This window comes from Dipodomys merriami, unplaced genomic scaffold (assembly GCF_024711535.1).
Source record: "Dipodomys merriami isolate MVZ:Mamm:240054 unplaced genomic scaffold, mDipMer1.0.p SCAF_103, whole genome shotgun sequence".
In the NCBI taxonomy this organism is placed as follows: Eukaryota; Metazoa; Chordata; class Mammalia; order Rodentia; family Heteromyidae; genus Dipodomys; species Dipodomys merriami.
In genome coordinates this window covers 3,535,718-3,555,458 of record NW_027202305.1, presented here as the reverse complement: position 1 = coordinate 3,555,458, position 19,741 = coordinate 3,535,718, and positions in this window count along the sequence as shown.

Here is a 19,741-nt window from a genome sequence, read left to right as displayed (position 1 = left end):
TCTTCAGCATTAGGCTCTTGTTGAGTAGTCACTCTTGTCTCTCCTCACGACTAAGTCAAGCACACACAATAAAGCGAACCTCACACCGACACTGATCCAGTTGCCAGTCTCCTGGCATCCACCTACGGTGCCAAGGCTCTTCCAGATTTAAAAGGTGGCAGTTAATTTCCGTCTCCTCCTGCCTCCTTCAACCCTGTTTGTGTTTACGAGCATCGTGTCTTTTATCTGTCCCCTCCTCGCCACCTGTTGGAGAATTCCAACACATTCCTACCCTCTCTTTAGTCACTTTGCACTCGTCCTTCCAGAATTTTAGCAACAAAATACTCTGCCTTAAATTGTGCTGTTCCCTTGTCACCCCCTCACACAAAAGCTTGCTTTGCAAAGACTTATATTTCCTATCTACGAGACCCCGAACCCAATAAAAACATTACAGAATTGCTATCATTCCCAGAAACAACTCTTCCTGGATGTGGCCTAATGTGACCTAATATCCTACAGGATACCCTGATGCGAAGTTCTGGCCCATGCCGTCTACTAAAGTCAGCCTCATCGATTCAAAGAGTGTGCTATATTCTTCCCACCCGCCACCTCCCTGCTAGAGCAAGGCATGGAATGCTCCAGAAAGCACAGGAAAGAGCTTCGCTGGGCCACAAAATGACCAGACAACATGGTTGGCCAAAGATCTTTGTTGTTGACTCCTCCTCCCCCTCACACACGTTATTAAAAGTGTTAAATGACAATAGATTCTATTCTCATCAAACCTGCAGAGGTGGAATGGAGGGTGGGGGGTGAAAGCACATCAGATGACAAGATCACAGCTGATGGACAGCTCCGATAAGGGGTCAGAATGAGAAGCACAGAGGGACCAGAAATCAATGTCTGTAACGCTGGGTTCAGAACTCCAGCTGAGCTGAGAGGGAGACTCCGTAGCATTACTATTCTAAACCATTTCCAAGAGGGGCGGTCAGGATGAGGGCGGTGGGGGGGGGGGGTTGTGTGCGAATTGTTTATAAGAAAAAGACAAAGTCCACAGTTCTGCTTCCCAAATAGCCACACTACACTGGGGTTGTATGAACAAAATTATGCTGTCTAGAACAAGATAGGGGCTATTCCCATAGTATTCACTGGTTGGACAGCTGAAGAATATATTCAATTCCCATTGCCACATCAAAGGACAAATACCTGAGAGGCTATGAAGAACCTAGAACTCATATTTTACTCGAAAAGAGTGGATATTAAAGGTAGCTCAAACCTGCAATCCTAGTTTCTCAGGAGGCTGAGATCTGAGGATTGCATTTTGGAGCCAGCCCAGGGGCAGGAAAGTCTGTGACAATCTTAATTCCAATTAACCACCCCCCCCAAAAAAAAAAAGCTGGAAGTGGAGCTGTGGCTTGAGTGGTAAGAGCACCAGCCTTGAGCTGAGGGGAAACAAAATGGGAGTGCTGGGCTCTGAGTTCCTAAAATCATACTACTTAAATCCAAAGTAAATTAATTTACCTAATCAGACATGATCAAGTCTTGCGTGTTATTCTGTTGTGATCCAGGAGCTCAGGTGAGATCTGCCAACATCCCTCCTTCTCCCCACCACGCCAACACTGGAGCGCAGACTGGCACATAGATCGCTGGAGCACACGTTAATGCGTTCTTAACCAGCCTCCCGAATCCTGTCCTGTCCACTTAATAAGCTAATTAATCATCTAAAGTAGACAGTTAATCAACCTAGATGCTCCCCATGGCTACCTGGCAGAATTCCAAACACGTTTACACGGTACTCAAGCCCCTCTATGAGGTGACTTCAGATTATTTGTGAAGGCTTTGCTCCTCCCAAACCTATTTGCAGACTACATCTAGACCCAATGGACTACTTGCATTGCGAAAGACATCCTAGCTTTCTTCCTAATCAAGTCTTCTGTTTCCCTTCAGCAGGAATATTTTGGCCCTAAATCTCTGTCCTTCCGTATCTTTACCCACCCACCACACCCCAGTTCCCTAAGCATCTTTTTCAGAAAGATGTCTTTGGCTCATAACTGTGTCTCTTAGTACTCAGGAACTGTAGTCAATACATCAGAGTTGACGGAAGTCATTATTTTATCCTCCCCTCTACATTTAGGGACCTCCAAAGGCAGGAAATGTCAAATCTATCTTGCGTTCCCTACAGACCTTCGTATAAAGGTACAGTGAATAGTTGAATAATAAACATGCATAACACATTTGTGTATGTATATATAATGTATACATGCATATATAATCTAGGTGAAGCAGAAAAGGCTAAAAAGATACAATGCCTTCTAATGGACGGCATGATTGGTTAATTAAAATAGGAAATAGGCATAGAAAAAAGTCATAAATTCATGTTTAAATTAACAATGACTGGTAATTATAATTAGGAGTAGTAAATAATACTTAATCTCTTTTTTTTTGGCAGTATTGAGATTTGAAATCAGGCCTGATGATCGGTAGGTAAGTATTGTACTACTTGAGCCACATTCCAAGCCAGTAGCTTTTGCTGTGATTATTTTTCAGGAAGGTCTCATCCTTGTTGCCTGTGCCAGCCTCAGACCACGATCCTTGTGTCTCTGCCTCCACCGTGGCAGAGATTACAGGAAGAAGCCACAGCGATCATTTATTTGTTTGATAAGGTAAAATGAAATTGATTGGCAGTATGGCACTGTAAGTGGTACCTGTTATAATATTAATTTGGGGGATAGGGTTGTACTGAAGTCCTTCCATCTAAAGAGATTTATATGTTTCAGATCTGGACCCTCAACATAAAAGAATAGAGAAGAGTAAATGTACCCCGTGAATTCATAATTGGAATAGACATTCTAGCAGTCAGTGCTATCATGGTACATTGCATAAATTGAAGGCCTAACTAAAAAAAAAAAAAAGAGGAATCTTCTGCTTGGTATTTATTCTCTATCCCATTTGCACAATGGGTGCTAATAAAATAAATCACCCTCATCACCATTTCCATCATCACTGTCATGAAACATATTCCTTAGTTAAACAAAGAACTTTAAAAACTCCACTGAGAAATGTAGGTTGGTAGGAAACTACAGCAACTGGGTCAGCTAAGCAACATGGAAGTGCAGACATTCATCATCTTCGTGACCACGAGGGTTTTATTTACAGCAACAAACAATGCAGAAAACCACACATCAGCCCTGGATGTTTAACCAGGGAGAGTCCTTCCCCAGTAGGCTTTATGGAACTGTAGAAAAATTGCATAGGATGACACCAAAAAGCATTTTGCTTTAAATCAAGTAATGCAAACAAACCAGTTCTGTATCAAAAAGTATTCACCTATTTCTCCTTGGGGGAACCCTCCAGACACATTCGTTGTTGAATGATTCCTTTAACTTCTGGCAACTCCCAGCATGTTAAATTCGCTCAGTCCCTCCACTGCAACCTGTTCCCACCTTCCTATTCCCGATTGGATCTTGGGCACTGAAGGTATAGCAGAACCAAAGGTAAAAATTCCAAAGATCCTTAAAAAAAAATAAAAAAGAACTTTCACATGTTTCTAGAGTCACATTTCCTAAATCAGTGGCCCGTCCAAATATGTTTACTTAAAAAAAAGATGGAAAAATGGTTCCCGTGAACAAACATTTATTGAGCATCTAGGGTATCAGCTTGGGACCCGAAGGGTGTCTCTGTCCCATCATAAAGCGGACGTGTGTCACACAGAGTGTGACGCAGTGTCGCAGGCTGTGTGGCATCAAGTGCACGATAAAGAAAGTCCTTCCTGAGAGGAGCAAGAGGGAAACCGAGAGCGTGGCCTTCGTGAGGAGCTTCAGAAAACGCACACGGCCCACGCGATCACTCGCTCACCGCCAGCCACACCCTTGCCACCCGTTCCGTGTGGAGAAACTTCCAAGTCTGCAGGTGACCGGCCCTGGAGCTGTCACGGGTGGGGTGGGCCCCTGCCTTGGATGGGAGTGGAATGAGCTGCGGTCAGGCGGGTGGCAGTGTCCTCAATTGGCGGCATGTGAGCACCGGACGCCACAGTAGCCGCGCTGGCCTGGCTGCTGGACGTGACCTGCCCTGATCCAGAGGAGCTGGGAAACACGGTAGGGCCTTGCACACCAACTACACAGAGCCTGGAGAGAAACGGCTGTTCTTCAGAAATAAACCCTTGCACATGACGAAGAGCAATGCTGTCAATTGCATAGGCTATGTGATGTCAAAAGGCAATGAATGCGTTGCCTAAGACAGTCAAGGAAGGAACAGCAGCAATGCCCTGTGTTTAGATGGCCTTCCTCTTCAGCGAGGAAGCAAAATGAGGGCTCCGGAAGCAGAGGATGCAGCCATGGGGACCAATCTTGAGGCCCAGAGACAGAATTCCTTACTGTGACCACCTTCATCCAAAAGGACCGGCCTCCGGACGCCTGAAGATAAAGCTTCACTCAACTATCCCAAGAACAGAATCTGGGGGTCATAGGGGAATGTTTTCATCTGCCTTCTTTGTGTGTGTCTTTCCTGGTACTTGAACTCAGCACCCGGGCACTGTCCCTGAGCTATTTTGCTCCAGGCTAGTGCTCCACCGCTTGAGCCACAGCTCCATTTGCAGCTTTTTTGGTGATTAATTGTAGATAGGAGTCTCACAGACTTTCCTGTTTGGGCTGGGTGTGAACGGTGATCTTCAGAGCTGAGCCTCTCGGGTACCTGGGAGCCCCCAGCACCCCGCCTCATCTAACTTCATCACATTCTTTACCCATGGTTTCCTACAGTAAGTTGGGCAAGTAACCAAAACGATCAACGGAGAAGCAGGCCCACAGGGAGATCTCTTGACTGTCCAGATATTTATTTGTAGGGCTTTAATGTAGTTGTGGAGATCTTTAATTTTTAAGAAAAAGAAAAGAAAAACAAATGAAACAGTAAAAACAATAAAAATAAATAAATAAGCCAGCTTTGAGCCAGCCACTGGAAATCCTTCCTACTTAGGAGGCAAGTCCCTGGTCAGCCTGGGCAGATGAGTTCTCAAGACTCTTTCTATTCTGAGAGCTGTTTGGGGTGGCTCACATCGGTAATTCCAGCTACAATGGGAAGCCTAAATTCGGTGGGTAGAGGCACAAGCACCTGCCTGGGCTAGAAGCAAGGGCCTACCTCAGAAACAAACACAGAGCGCCTGACCGGCAACAAGGATCTCCTGGGATCAAATCCCAGTACCGCGCCTGCTCCCCGCCCCCCGCCCCGCCCACCTGCCACAAAACAAAAAATATGCATACATTATAAAATGGATTTTTAGCCCAGATGGACTATTCAAATTATTACCTGATAGGGAAGCCATAAACTGTTTATATACCATAGAAACATAGAAGACACAAAGAGTCCTTAAACATGCTGTGCGCCAACATAATCACGGAAAAGATACTATTGAAAAAATAGCGAGATTCCTTCCAATGCTTCATTTGTCTAGCTAAATGTAGCCCAAGGCACAGAAAACCAAATCTTAATGGAGTTGAAATGCACAGTGATTATGGTCTATTTACTGTGTTGGATTTTTTTTTTAGAAATTTTTGTTTTTCCTTCATTCCCAACATTTTTAAATTTCCATGTGCCTGGGACAGAACTTGAAGTTAAAATGACAATTAAGTCAAATGTCCCTCAAAGACGCTCTTTGTAAGTACAGCCAAAGTTTACTGACTCTGCCGGACAACACACTTATTTTTTGTTGGTGGCAGTAAACAAATTTGCTACTGGGAAATTCTGATACCCAGTAGCTCCATGTTGAGATGCTGGAGAACTAGAGAGAATGTCTATGCTTTTAATTTACTTATCCTATTTTGGAAAAAAAAAAAAAAAAGAAGAGAAAAGAAAAGAAAGAAAAAAGAGTCATTTGAGTCATCTTGGCTTACTTTCCTTAGTATTAGTCATACTGCATTTCCTTAAGCCTCTGAGTGTGTTTCTATGTAAATAAACTGTGCAGTTCACTTGGGGATAAAAGTCACAGTATTTGGAGATTATAAAGACCTATTAGATCATCCGGTCTGGCCTGCAAGAGATAGTCCCTAGATAGGCAATGTTAACTGTTGGTCTTTGCTAAGAGGCCAAGAAGAAACAGTTGGCAAAAATATTTTCCATGCTCTTTTGGTTTTAGCTTATCTAATAATGCTTCAGTCACTTCCCAAGGGAGCTGGAAAAGTTATCATTAAAGTTTTGCTTATCGGGGAGATGCAACATTTCACTTATCAGAGTGGATAATGTTCCTCCATTTGTTAGAGGAATGATCTCGTGGGCAAAATATGGATAGTGAAGAATCAGCTCTTTGATCTTCCCAGCAGTCTTCTTCCCACAAAGAAAGTCAAAAGGCAAGCTCTTCCCAACTGTTTTCATTAGTTTCAGAGAAATTAGATCTTAAAACTCCGATTTATACAAAGAGGTGCAAGTGGAGACCATCAAATGCAGTGCAACTTACTGCAAATCCAAGTCTTCTCCATTTTTGTTTTTCATAAATATCATTTTGGAAAGCTAAAGTCTAGACATTGTAGTAAAGATTAGTATGAAGAAGCCATGAGAATGCTGAAGAAATAGAAGGTACCTATTCTGGTAAGTGTGCCCTTCATTCTACGAATCTTACATCCTACTTTAGTTGTATTCTCTGTGTTCTTCCCACCCAGCTAATATTCAGGAAATTGTCACTGCTACTCAAGAAGGAAGGACCATGCATGCACACACAACCCCCCCCATTCCATATTAAGCTGAATTAAAACAACAATTAAGTCAAATCTCCTGCATTAAAAAAAATGGCCGCAGGGGAAAAAAATGGCTGCAGGCATTAGCACCTGATACTAAGAGAGGCTCTCCACACATAGGGAAATACTATCAGATAATACATGATGCATTGGCTCCATGAAAGAAAAATGCAAAGAATTAGACAAAAGCATCTTAAATAGAATGATTCCTCATCTACCAAACACAAGTCAACATTACTCATAAAAAGAGCCTTCTATTTTTACTTGGTTAGAATGTCTGGTGTCAGTATGATGATATTCATATCAAGTGAGATTATATTACATTTGAAATGCTGTTTAGAAATGTGGACCTTGATTCCTTGAAGTTTACATCTCAAGTTGAGAGTTTACATTCCGTTTAAGCCTATAACAATTTCAAGGATTTCAGAGGGGGCTCCCTCCATCGGCCCTCCACACGCACTGAGCACACCCCGTGGGCCTTCATCAGATTTTGTGAGGAATTATCCAGGAGGCTTTAGAGCTCATGGTGTTATTGGAAAGAGAAAGAGCTGCTTCCTCATTCCTCACACCCACAGAGGATGGAAAGGTGCTGTGACTTCTGTTACCTTGTCTGTGCTGACTTCTGATGAGAATGACATTGCCCACATTCGTAAGGAAATGGAAGCACTTGGAAAAACTTATAGAAAGTGAAGTAAGCCAGACTGAAAAAAACACAGGTTGCATGGTTTCCCTCATTTGTAATCATTAGAATCTGCCTGTAAATCTACAAGTAAACCCAATGGGTAGTTAAAGACAAATAATCACACCTGGACATGATGAACCAAACAGCAGTCTAACCATTCACACAGTGAGAACGAGGAGGATCTTCTTAGGAGAGAATCAAAAGGGCTCAATAGCTATGTGCAAAGATCAAATAAAATAATATCTATCTTAATGAACTCTAAGAAATGGAAGAAAGAGGTTTTGTATTGTACTGTTTGAGGCTCTTCCCACCCCCTTTTCTTCTTTCCTTTTTTCCCCCACTTTGGTTTATTCTCCTCTGTTGGTTTAGTCTCCTCTCCTCTGTGGCTGTTTTTAATTTCTGAACCCTTTGTCTTGAATGTAAGTTTATCTGATTTGGGGAAGGGAAGAGGGAAGCCCAGGAACGGTGGGACAAAGGGTGAACCAATTCAGCAGGGACGCTCACTAGTCACTGTGCTGGAAATGAACTAAACAACTTGGAGAGGGAAAAATAGGGAGGGGAAACACAGAGAGAATGGGGAAGAGGGTGACATGGTTAAAAAAAATGTACTCGTTACCTGACTCCAGTAACTGTAGCTCCCTGCACATCACCTTTACAATAAATTTAAAAAAAAAGAATCTGGTATAAACAGCACACTGAGACAGGGGGACTGAGGGACATTTAATAAGGATTACTTAAAAGCTCTCACAAAGACGGTGACTAACCAAGATGGTGAAATGCCCCTGGCTGAACAGCCACAGGAAGTGTTTGCATCCTTACACCCCAAACAGCAAGGCAGGGAGTGGTTATGAAAAGGCTGAGAGGAACGCAGCCAGGTCCATACTGCCGTCTTCCGGGAGACGGGCAGGACTTGGGAGCCCCCCTCCCCTCTCCATGTCCCCTCCAGCCTCTTGCTGGTGACTTCTGTGGGGCAGAGGATGGAGGCCCACAGATGGTCGAGGCTATACAGAAATGTCAGCCTCTGACACCTCAGAGAACATCCAGCAAAGTGGAGAAATGGAGGGGAGCGCCCGCAGGGCAGCCAAGGCAGCGGGCTAAATTTAGACCCACACAAGGTCACGGGATGATGTGGATGCATTATGCAGACCTAAACAGTTGGGTACCTGGGATAAGAGCGGTATTTAATTTATCACATCCCATCCTGGCTCTTTCCCATTAGAGAGGATCAGAGTTGTATCAACATGAGTTCCAACTCAGGCCATGGAACATAAACGGTGAAATCCCGTGCAGCCTCTCATGTGGCAAGCCGAGAGCCTTCGCTGGCTCTTGCACATAGCAGGCAAGTGCGCAGGAGAAGCTCCGTTTTACAAGGATGACCTTGACGCATACAAGATTCGGAATAACTTATAAACCTTAAGAAATATGAGCACCTGTTTAGAACAGTGTCGGTGTGAAGCAGAATGCAATCTTACTTTGATAACCGGCCATCTGTCTGTATATCTCCATATGGAGCAATACTATTAAAATGATTAACCAGAAATGATTCCTTCTTGGTGGCAGGTAATATAAAAAGTTTACGTCTCATAAATCTACTTTGTACCTCTCCGAACTGTGAGAGACATGTTCTCCTTTAATTACACTTGATTTAGTATGTGCTTTACATAGCGGTTCTAGTATGTTGGCAGCGGTTGTTTACTCGGTAATTAAAAGCTACAAATACAGGATGGGTATTTGGTTCCAAAGCTACAAATACCTATGGGCTTTGGTTCCAAGAAGGCTGCTGTGGAAGAAAACCCACACATGCTCAAGGTGCAGAGTTCAGTGCTATGAGTAGTGTGGATGTTTGATTCTCTTTTCCCAAAAGGCCACCCAACTTCCAGCCAGAGACGGGGCGCCTCCCAACAAATCTCTCACTCTCTTTTCAGCACTTAATTAAACACAGTCCCTTTTTACCTCAGTTTGGGGTGCAGTTTGCCTTGGGGGGAGATGATTTTCACAAAATGAAGGTCAGAGAAATACTCAGCAGATCACACAAGTTAAACACAACTGACAAGCACCGGGTGCTGATGGGGCCTCTCCGAACCCACCCAGCTGCCCGATGAGCACAGAAGCTTCACTGTTGGGTTGCCGCTCTGGAAATTTCTCCTGATGTTTAAAATTCATTCTTTCTCCATGTTTGGTCAGAACTGTGTATAATAAATCCTTGAATAAGGGTGGGGTAGGGAGGGTGCTTGCTATAGGACTTCCGCCATAAAACTTGAGGGTACCTTGTAAGGGGTGAAGTTGCTGGCCACTGGTTAGAGGCTACCTACTTCTGTGCTACCCTGGGCTGGCCGTGGAGCCCGACTGGTCCCAGTGTGGAATTTGAGTTATGATGTGAATTCTATACATTTCATTCAGATATTAAAATGGCAGCCACAGACACTTGGGGCCTCATTCCTGGAACAATGAGTCATTCTGAAATCCCTGCCTCTCTTTCTGGGTGGATGGACATTGATACAGGAGATCAGAAAGGCCTGGGTACCACTGGACCGAGATTGAGAGCCCTGGTATCACGGTGGATCTGCCTGCTTGGGATGTTTCTAGGTCGATGCCAGAGCTGAATGCCCATTCCTGGATAACCCTCAGCCCCTTCTCAAAGCCAGCATGGCCATCGCATGACAGGACAGAGCCACCATCAAAACGAATGTCCTCCAGCGCTTCAGAGATGATGTAGACCCCAGAAACTCCCTTCATTATTTGGTAGAGGTAGTAGGCTAGACAGTTAACATGGGAAATCGATTCTTGATTTAGAACTATTTTACCACAGAGAAAAACCATTAATTAGGATTTAAGGAAATACCATAAAATAATTTTAGTTTTTGGCCAGTGCTGTTTAATAAAAAAAAAAAAAGATATGATCAAATCTAAGGTATTTCCCCCCCTTGGGAATATTCTGAAGTACGTGGATAATATAATTTTACAAAACATCTTTTCTTTCTTTCCTTTGGTGATACCACGGTTTGAACTCAGGGTTTCATGCTTGCTAGGCAGGTCTTGTACCAACTGTGTCACACCCTCAGGTCTTTTTTGCTTCAATTCTTTTTCACATGTTCGCCCCTGGCCTGCCTCAAATGGAGATCCTCCCCTTCCGAGTAATTTCTAAGTTAAGTCTCAATATAATGGTAATTTATTGATTTTCCCCCTTGGTTTTCTTCCACAAATATATGAACTCACATTCCTTGTATCTAAAATAGATAGCATAGAAAGGCAAGATGCATTGTAAGGAGAGAAAGGAAGCCAAAATGCAACTGTGCCATCTCTTTGTGTATTATTTTAGAGAAAAAAAAAAGAACAAGAATAACCATAAAGCTTTCTACGTATATTTATCCAGAGTCCTCTTTCTCTGAGTTTGTACCTGAGAAGGTTCTCTCTCCCCCACCCCCTCACCCCTACATTGGAACTGGGAAGCCATTTATTAAAGCAACAGGAAGAAAATGGAGGAGACGAAGCCTTATCAAACACGATACCATGTGACCTCCTCCCCTCCTCCACCCACCCTAATGCACAGGGCTGTAAAGATGTCATATATATTTTCCCTTCACTCAAAGCTTGCTGAATAAAGAGAGATCTATTTGTCTCCATGGTGTTTTTGCCATTAACAGTATCAGAGCTGCAGGGACACAAAGGGAGATGTGTTTTCCCTTAACCTCTTGACTCAGAGATGTTCCGATGCTAAACGTTATTGCATTTTGCATTAGCACCGAACAGTGGGAGTTCTGTCACTGATGGAGAGGGGTTGAGAAGGGCCAGGGAGGCTCTCATGTGCTCCATACTGCAGTTGGCACTGGAGCACGAAGCACATAATTTTTGTTAAAAAAGAGCACAAAAGGGAAGCCAGGGAAAGAGGCGGTGAGCTTCACAGAGCCCCTCCATGTTTACTATGGAGATAATCCACCCTGGAAAGTGATACACAGTGCCTGATCGCAGACATTAACTTGGCAGAAACAAATCTACTTTATTAGCCCAGAGAGCTCTGCGGAGACGGAGGGAAGGGCCTGGGGAGTTGGAGGGTGAGGGGGTCCTGGTTACCATTTCCTAGGCTGATTTTTCCAGGGCCTTCCAGGTGAGTAGCTTGATATGGGAACCATGTCTGCAAACGTGTCCCCCGGGAGTCCCTGAATTACAGACTACTCGGTATTGCCAGCCCCTCAGGCGCCATCCGGTCCCATCCCGCAATTTACATCTCAGAACACCCAAGTTGGGGAAGTTCCAATGACCTGAGCATCTCAGAACCAGGCTGGGGACCCGTGTCCCGGCTCCCAGGCAGACTTTCCTCGGTGTGCTATGGAAGGACCCTGCCATTGGGTGGATGAAGAACTTCCTATGTTTTCGCAGTTTCTCCACATCTAAAAGTCACCCTCAGGGGCTGTAGCTTAGGATTCAGCTTAGTGAAGAAAACTACACATTTAAAAGATAGATTTTTGCAACTGCACCCAGATGTATTTAGTGAAAAAAGGAAAAGCAATCCCCAAACATGTAACCTTCAGCCCAAAGTACCCTACACTTGAAATTAAGAAATGTTTGCTTGTATGACACATTGCTGTCGATAAATACGTTGCATTCACTGATAACACAGATAGGGTGATACACTAATTGCAGCCAGAACTTATAGTTAATAGAAAATACTTGGTGATTGAATTTGTTTAGTCCCTGCTTTCCTCCTGTCTCCTTGAGGTTCTGAAAAGCTCAGAGAAGGCAGTGAGCGTAAGTTGACTATAAGAAGGTTCCTGCTTTATCCTTACGAGAATGACTTTCAGGTCGGAATACCAATGGCTCACACCTGTAAGCCTACTACTGGGAAGGCTAAGATAGGAGACCTGCAGTGTGAAGGCTGTCCTGGGCTGGCATCAAGACCCCTTCTCAGCTAACAGCTGGGTGTGGTGCTCCAGTTAACCTAGCTTTGTGGCAGGATGGGATTGGGAGGATTACCAGCCCAAGCATAAAAGTTGCAAGCCTCCTCCAGGCAGGAAGCTTCACATAGGAGGGTCATGTCCAGGTATGTGTCTAGGCCTGAAGTGAGATCCCATCTCAGAAATAACCAGTGCAGGGGCTGGAGAGGTGGCTCGGTGGTAGAGTGCTTGCCTTGCATGTATGAAGCCCTGGGGTCAATTCCTCAGCACCACATAAGCAGAAAAGGCTGGAAGTGGCACTGTGGCTCAAATGGTAGAGCACTAGCCTTGAGCTGAAGAGCTGATAGACAGCGCCCAGGCCCAGAGTTCAGGCCCTACAACCGACCAAAAAAAAAAAATAACCAATGCAAAAAAGAGGGCTGGGTTGTTGTACACCTGCCCAGCAAGCATGAAGAGCTGAGTTCAAAACCCTAGTACTTACAACAACAACAACAACAAAAAGTCATTGAAAGTGCAGTATGTGGAGATTTGCTATTAACATCTCTACTAATAAACCTAGTAACAAGAAATCTGATGCCTGAAATTTAAAAAGCACAGATGACCTGTCTTCAAGACATTTTATAAAATTGCTTTTCTAACTGGTCCATTTCCTTACATTGCATTAGGAACAGATTCCTTGTTCAGCGAAGGCCCAGAGGCCAGCCACAGCTTCTATGTTTGGAAGCTTCTTAATGCACCAGAGCACACTGGGGCAAAATGCACAGATTCAGACAAAGCAAAACAACCTTTCCACTGCTGTATAGGTATAATAACTTCATGATGTTTGAAAAGCAAGCTTGATGGAACTTAGCTTTTCCCTTTTAAATCCTAAAATTAATTCCCAGAACACACGGTGGCGATTTGTATTAATGGTGTATTTTGCATTTCTGGGCTGAAGAATGATTGTCAGTTACATAAAATTCAGTGAAGAGTTCCCCTAAAGAGACAGAACACCTACTCACCAAAAAATGAAGAAAAGGAATGAATCATTTGGGGAGATACTTTACCCATCCATTACTGCTGAAATTGATACTAAGATATGACTAAAATGATTGCCAGCATAATTTACTTTCCTTGTAGTCCTTAAACTCTTTGTCCTACAATAGGCTTTGGGCTCAAAGGAACAACAGTGTAAGTTCCTAGACAGGGTGGCATTCTGGGAGCAAATAAAGCATCATTTAAATTCTGATAGCTACGACCCTATTGGCAAAGTTAGGAGAAGCACATCCTGTTCAACTTACTTTGCTTTTAGAAGCAAAGTATGCAAACATTAGCATGCTATTATTGGAAGTGGTACTGTGAACCCATCCAGGTTAGTGCCACAGAAAGGAAGAGGATATTATTGTCTTAAACAGGAAGATAACTTGATATAAAAAAGCTTTGTAAAAGGCGTGTGGGGTGGGGCGGAGACACACCACAATTGCAAGCTACAGTGCCATTCTCTTTTATGTACATTATGTAGTATGTTAAGCTATCAGAAAATACGGGTCAAATTACCTCATTAAGTACCTTCTATCTGCATTTTCTACTGAAAAACATCAGCACATGGAGTAACCCAATTTTGAAAGTTGGAACCTAGTACTAGTTTGGTTGTTCATAAGCTCATGGTAGATTGAGGCTAGTCTAGACACACAACACATCTATCACCCCATCCTTAGCTATTACCGTGGAGGGACCTAGCTTAGATTTTGACATACTGACTACCATGCCAGTCTGCGGTCATTTCCATAGAGGACTGGGATATATCTCAGCAACAACGCTATCAAACAGCATTAAAAGACCAGGTTAGTAGCCTAAAATCCAAAATGAGAAATAAAACAAACAAAAGAACACCATGTTCTGGCAACAATGCTTGATAAGAAATGTACTCATCACCTTGCTCATGTGATTGTAATCCCTCTGTACAGTGTTTTCACAATAAAAAACTTATTTTTTTAAAAAAAAGAACACAATGTTCTTTTCAATTTGATGATATCCAAGAAAATTTGCAAAGCCTCTGTGTTTGCCGGGAGGGGGGATAATTCCAAGGCTTGAACTTGGGTTTCTCTGAACTTTTTTGGTCAAGGCTAACGCTCTACCACTTGAGCCACAGCTCCCCTTCTGCCTTTATTTATTTTTTTGGCTAGTCTTGGGGCTTAGTCTCAGGGTCTGGGCTCTGTCCCTGAGCTTCTTTTGCTCAAGGCTAGTGCTGTCTCTACCACTTAAGCCACTTCTGGCTTTGTCTATTTATGTGGTGCTGAGATATCGAACCCAGGGCCTCATGCATGCTAGGCAAGCGCTCTACCACTGAGCCACATTCCCAGCCCTGCCTTTTTAAAAACTGTCTTTGCTTAATTGGAGATGAAAGTCTCATGGAATTTCCTACCCTGACTGGCTTGAACCACGATCCTCAGATCTCAACCTCCTGAGTAGCTAAGAAAAGAGGCGTGAGCCACCAGTGCCCAGTTACAATGTCTTTTTGAGTTCATGTCCTTTGCAGGAATCTTTGCCATATCTTCCATTGTGATGCTAGGATTAGCCATGTGGCTTCCCTTAACCACTGAGATATTCGCGAACCCCAAACCAGCTGAACCCTACAAAACACTCAGGCCGTCCTAGCTCTACTCTGGAGGCAGGATAAGCGGGGCCACACAGGTTAGGGAAAGTGCACGGCCCGCACCACCCATGCACACACTCCTGGCCTACAGATCTGCTGGCTGTGAGGTGTCACTGGGGTTCCATATTGTCTGTTAAACAATGCTGCTGTGACAACAGATCAATGAGAGACATCCACATCTCACCTTTTTGGCTAAGACAGAATCCAGCCCAAAGAAATCAAACAAGAAAGCATAGATGGCATGGGTGCAAGAATTAGACACAAACTGGATTCTAAAATAGCGGTAGAAATGACAGTGCCCAATCTTACCTTTCATAGGTTTTCTTGGGGGCGGGGATGGGGGTGGGGACAATAAAACCCTGGAGGAATCATGATAATTTTCGCCATGTTGCTTTGTGCAAGACCCAAGGAAAGCTAGGAGGCTGTACAGTTATCTCCCTTGATGTAATTCTAAACTATACAACCTACTACCTCAGCCTGGGTGCATGCAGTCACACTGGCCGGAGAGCCATGCCATTACCGGTTGTTTTAGAGTAACTCTCCAGGCTATCACCTACTTGGGCCAATCATTAGGGACAACCAACCCATCAAAGGATCTGACAGAGAAAACAACCTAAGAAAGCTGGCTTGAATTACTGTGCGGATGGGAAAGGAGCATGTTTTGGGGACTGGTCTTCTTGAATTTTGTTTGTGCATAAACTTAGGGCGGTATAGTTCTACCAATCTAACATCTTGGACAACTGGGTGAGGGCAAAAGCATTAGGAAAATAAATGTTTGTTTCCCTGGTAAAGTAAATACTGGAATTTTTTCTTCTCTCTAGGCAGGTGTTCTACTATTTGGGCCACACCACAGCTTCTTTCTTTTTTTGTTTTGTTATTTTAAAAATAGAATCCTGTTTTCGTGCAGGGCCAGCCTCAGATAAAAATTTTCTGACTTTTTTTATTTCTTTTTTGCTGGCCATGGGGCCTGAACCCTGGGCCTGGGCGCTGTCCCTCAGCTTTTTAGCTCAAGGCAAGTGCTCTACCACTTGAGCCACAGCGCCACTCCCAACTTTTTCAGCTTATGTAGTAGCTGAGGAATCGACCCCAGGGCCTCATGCATGCCAGGCAAGCACTCTACCACTGAACCACCTTCCCAGCCCCAAATTTCCTGACTTCTGTCTCCCACAGAGTTGGGATTATAAACTCGAACCATCATACCTGGCTTATTTCTTGAGATAGGGTTTCGCTAACATTTCCTTCCAGGCTGGACTGATTCTCTAGATGCCCACCTCTGGAAGAGCTGGAATTATAGGTGTGAGCCACCACACCCAGCCAAAGCTGAAATCTTCAAAGGACCAGTGAACATGGGGGTGGGGAAGGGTAGGCTTAAGTAAAAGGTAGTCTTAAAAAAAAAAGTGAAAAGATAAAGAAAATTGAATCTGGAACAAAGCAGAGATAAGCAAACACTGCAGAAGGCCGGTTCAACGTTCACCCAATGGAGTTTATCGCCTGTATTAGATAACTCTCAAATTTATAAAATTCCTTTTCTCCAGAGTTGACTGTTTCCACACTTTATCAGGAATTTGCTTGGGAGCCTACAAAAATATGCCCTGGTTTTTTCTTTACAACATATTATGGTAAACTTCCATGCTGATACATATACACACATATATGTATATATGTATATAGATAGATGGATAGATAGGTAGATAGATGGATAGATCTGGATCTTTCCTTTCTCTTCAGGCCTAGTAAGATGCTAGACCAGGAGTCTATTCCAAGGTTGACAACTTCCCACATCGTGTCAGCTCATACTTGTGCAGGGCTATACTTTCCATAAAGGATGGGTGCTTGCCTGTCTAGACCCCGCTCCTCCCTGCTTAGGGCGAATCCTGTTTGGGCTAATGCAGCATGTGTCTGGGAAGGGCTGGTCCCAGGCAAACTCAGATAGAGGACAGTCTGATCACACCAGACCCAGATAACTCTATCAAACGGGTTATGTCCAGCAGCAGCTGGCTCCCAGTGCTGCAGAGCTGGTGTGCATGCCATTCCACCAACCTAGAGAAGGATGCGTTCTCCAGTTTTTCTAGCCTTGCTGTCCTGGGCAGCTCATCTAGTTCAGGGCAGGGGAGAGTCTGGGAAGTTAGTTCTACCAATAAAATTCCCATGTACCTTCAGGTCTCAACTCAGACAGTTCTTTCTCTGTGTTCCTCCTCCTGTCATGTACACCTCTCCTATTGGATCCCGACCCCTTGCATTGGCCTTTATCTGTGTATGTCAATCTTCAGACCCTAAGCAATGAGAAGACTGATGCGGTCTGTTTATTCTGCAAATCTACAACCACTAGCACGGCATGGGCATGCTGCAGAATATGCTTTTTAAAAAAACTTGTTAAATGAAAACAAGAATGTATGTGTGAATGGATAGCAGTATACAGGAGCCCAAAGTTAATCCTATCACGATGTCTAGGTCTAGTCCCTTGTTCTTCCCTTCTGTGGGAACATTACTCCCGGGAAGGTGGATTTGCTCTCAAGATTCCAATGAGAGACAATAATGGAGAGGGTGAATTCAGCCGGGCTGGATTTTTTTCCTGGCTCTCCTCTGGAAAGTCATGGAGTATTTCTGAGTGCTCTGTCTGTGGATGCCCCTCTTAGCAGGCACTGGATCACAAAAGGAAAATACAACATCCTTTCTATTTGCCTAATTCGCAAACACATAACAGGAAATAAAGCAGGGGGCAGGGGGCAAAAAGTTAGCAAAAGATAACGTGACAAAGACAGCACAAATCCGATGCACTGGAATGCTGGCATATCACCTAACTCAAGAGCTTAGGCTGTGTTTAAATACTTGGAAAGAGGAAAATTGATTTTTCTTCCTATACAACCTTCTTCCAGGGGATTTTTTTTGGGGGTGGGGGGAAGTTCATAGATACAAAGATACTGCTGCTAGAATGCTAATGGTTTTCAATACTCTGCTCTTTGGGTTGTGTGAATTTCCTTCTTTATTTACCCTGATTTTAGCCCATTATCCTGTATTAGTGCAATTATGGCTCATTACATAATTAGTGTAAATATTTGTAGGCATGTAATAACAACATGCAATTATGATATGGGATGATGTCATAAAAATTCTTCTCGAAAAGGGAAAGTAAAAATAAAATAACAAGTCCTATTTACAGGATGACAGCCGCTCTACATTTTCAGCTGGACAGAATCTTTTGTATCATTTAACTTGAAAGACTGGGGTTTTGAGGGAAGTGAGGCTAAATCTGACCCAATGCTGTGAGCCCAGGGGATCTGGAGCACAGAAACCATTAGGGAGTACATTCTGTGTTTGCTTAGGTGTATGGAAGTCAGATAGGTAGATAGACAGATGGATAGATAGATAGATGGATAGATAGAGAGAGAGAGAGATAGATAGATAGATAGAGATAGAGATAGAGATACATTATAATTAAAACATGGGATTCCTTATACCACCTGTCTGTGTGGGCTAACCTGCAGTCCAAAAAAGGGGCCCCTGATTAGATCATCTTTTTTTTTTAAGTAGGAGTCATAACTTTGTCATCCCGAAAGCTGATGAATGCAAATCAGAATTCTTTGAGGTTTATTGAGTGAGAAAGTGAGTAAGCAAATGACTTTTTCTAGTCAAAAGTAAAAAGTGGCCTTTTCCATCTCACACTTACTAACCCCCTTTAGATGCCAATAAACCTCTGAAAAATCTTTGAAGAAAGCCGGGCGCTGGTGGCTCACGCCTGTAATCCTAGCTACTCAGGAGGCTGAGATCTGAGGATCGCGGTTCAAAGCCAGCCCGGGCAGGAAAGACCTTGAGACTCCTATGTCCAATAAACCACCAGAAAACCGGAAGTGGCGTTGTAGCTCAAGTGGTAGAGCGCTCGCCTTGAGCTGAAGAGCTGAGGGACAGCGCCCAGGCCCAGAGTTCAAGCCCCACGACCGACAAAAAAAAAAAAAAAAATCTTTGAAGAACCACTCACACCATGTTCTCTGTAAAATTTTAGCAAGAAGCTTTTAAAATCTTAACTATAGAGCCCAGGTGACATTTGAGGAAATAAAATATGGTAAGAAGACAAGAATTCACATGACCTAACAAATATTAAGGAACCCTAACAAATGAAGCACCTTAGAGAAATACAAAATCATATGAATTTAAAATTTAAAGTTAGTTCTCCAAGACTCATACTAACATTCCTATGTAATAAATGTATTTATTAATCCTGAAGTACAAACAAGAAACCCTTCGAAGCTGAATATGAGCTTCCCTCCCACCAAACCCAGATCATGCAGAGTGAGTTGTTTGATCAAATGGAATCCTTAGTATATGAATTATGTGTTTCTGTTTTTGAGGGGGAAAAAACTAATATAAATGGCATCTTGGTATTGTAAATATGTTTAGGTGGTTTTTGTGTGTGTGGTTTGTTCATTTGTTTTTTTGCCAGTCCTGGGGCTTGAACTCAGGGCCTGAGCATATCCCTGGGCTTTTTCCACTCAAGGCTAGCACTCTACCACTCTACAGCTCCGTTTCTGGTTTTCTGGTAGTTAAGTGGAGATAAGAATCTCATGAACTTTCCTGCCTGAGCTGGTTTCGAACTGTGATCCTCAGATCTCAGCCTCCTGAGTCGCTAGGATTATAGGTATGTGCCACTGAAGCCTGGCCCAAATATGTTTTCATAGTTATGTTTTGTGGATTTTAATGGGCTTGTTTTACATCCCTTCTCTCTATATGTCCATCCTAATTTGCCTATTGAAATGTATTTTCAAACATCTTCTGAAATTATTTTCCTTTCCACTTATCCCTATAGAAGTGGTACACTCTGAGGGAGCCCCCAGAGAGACAA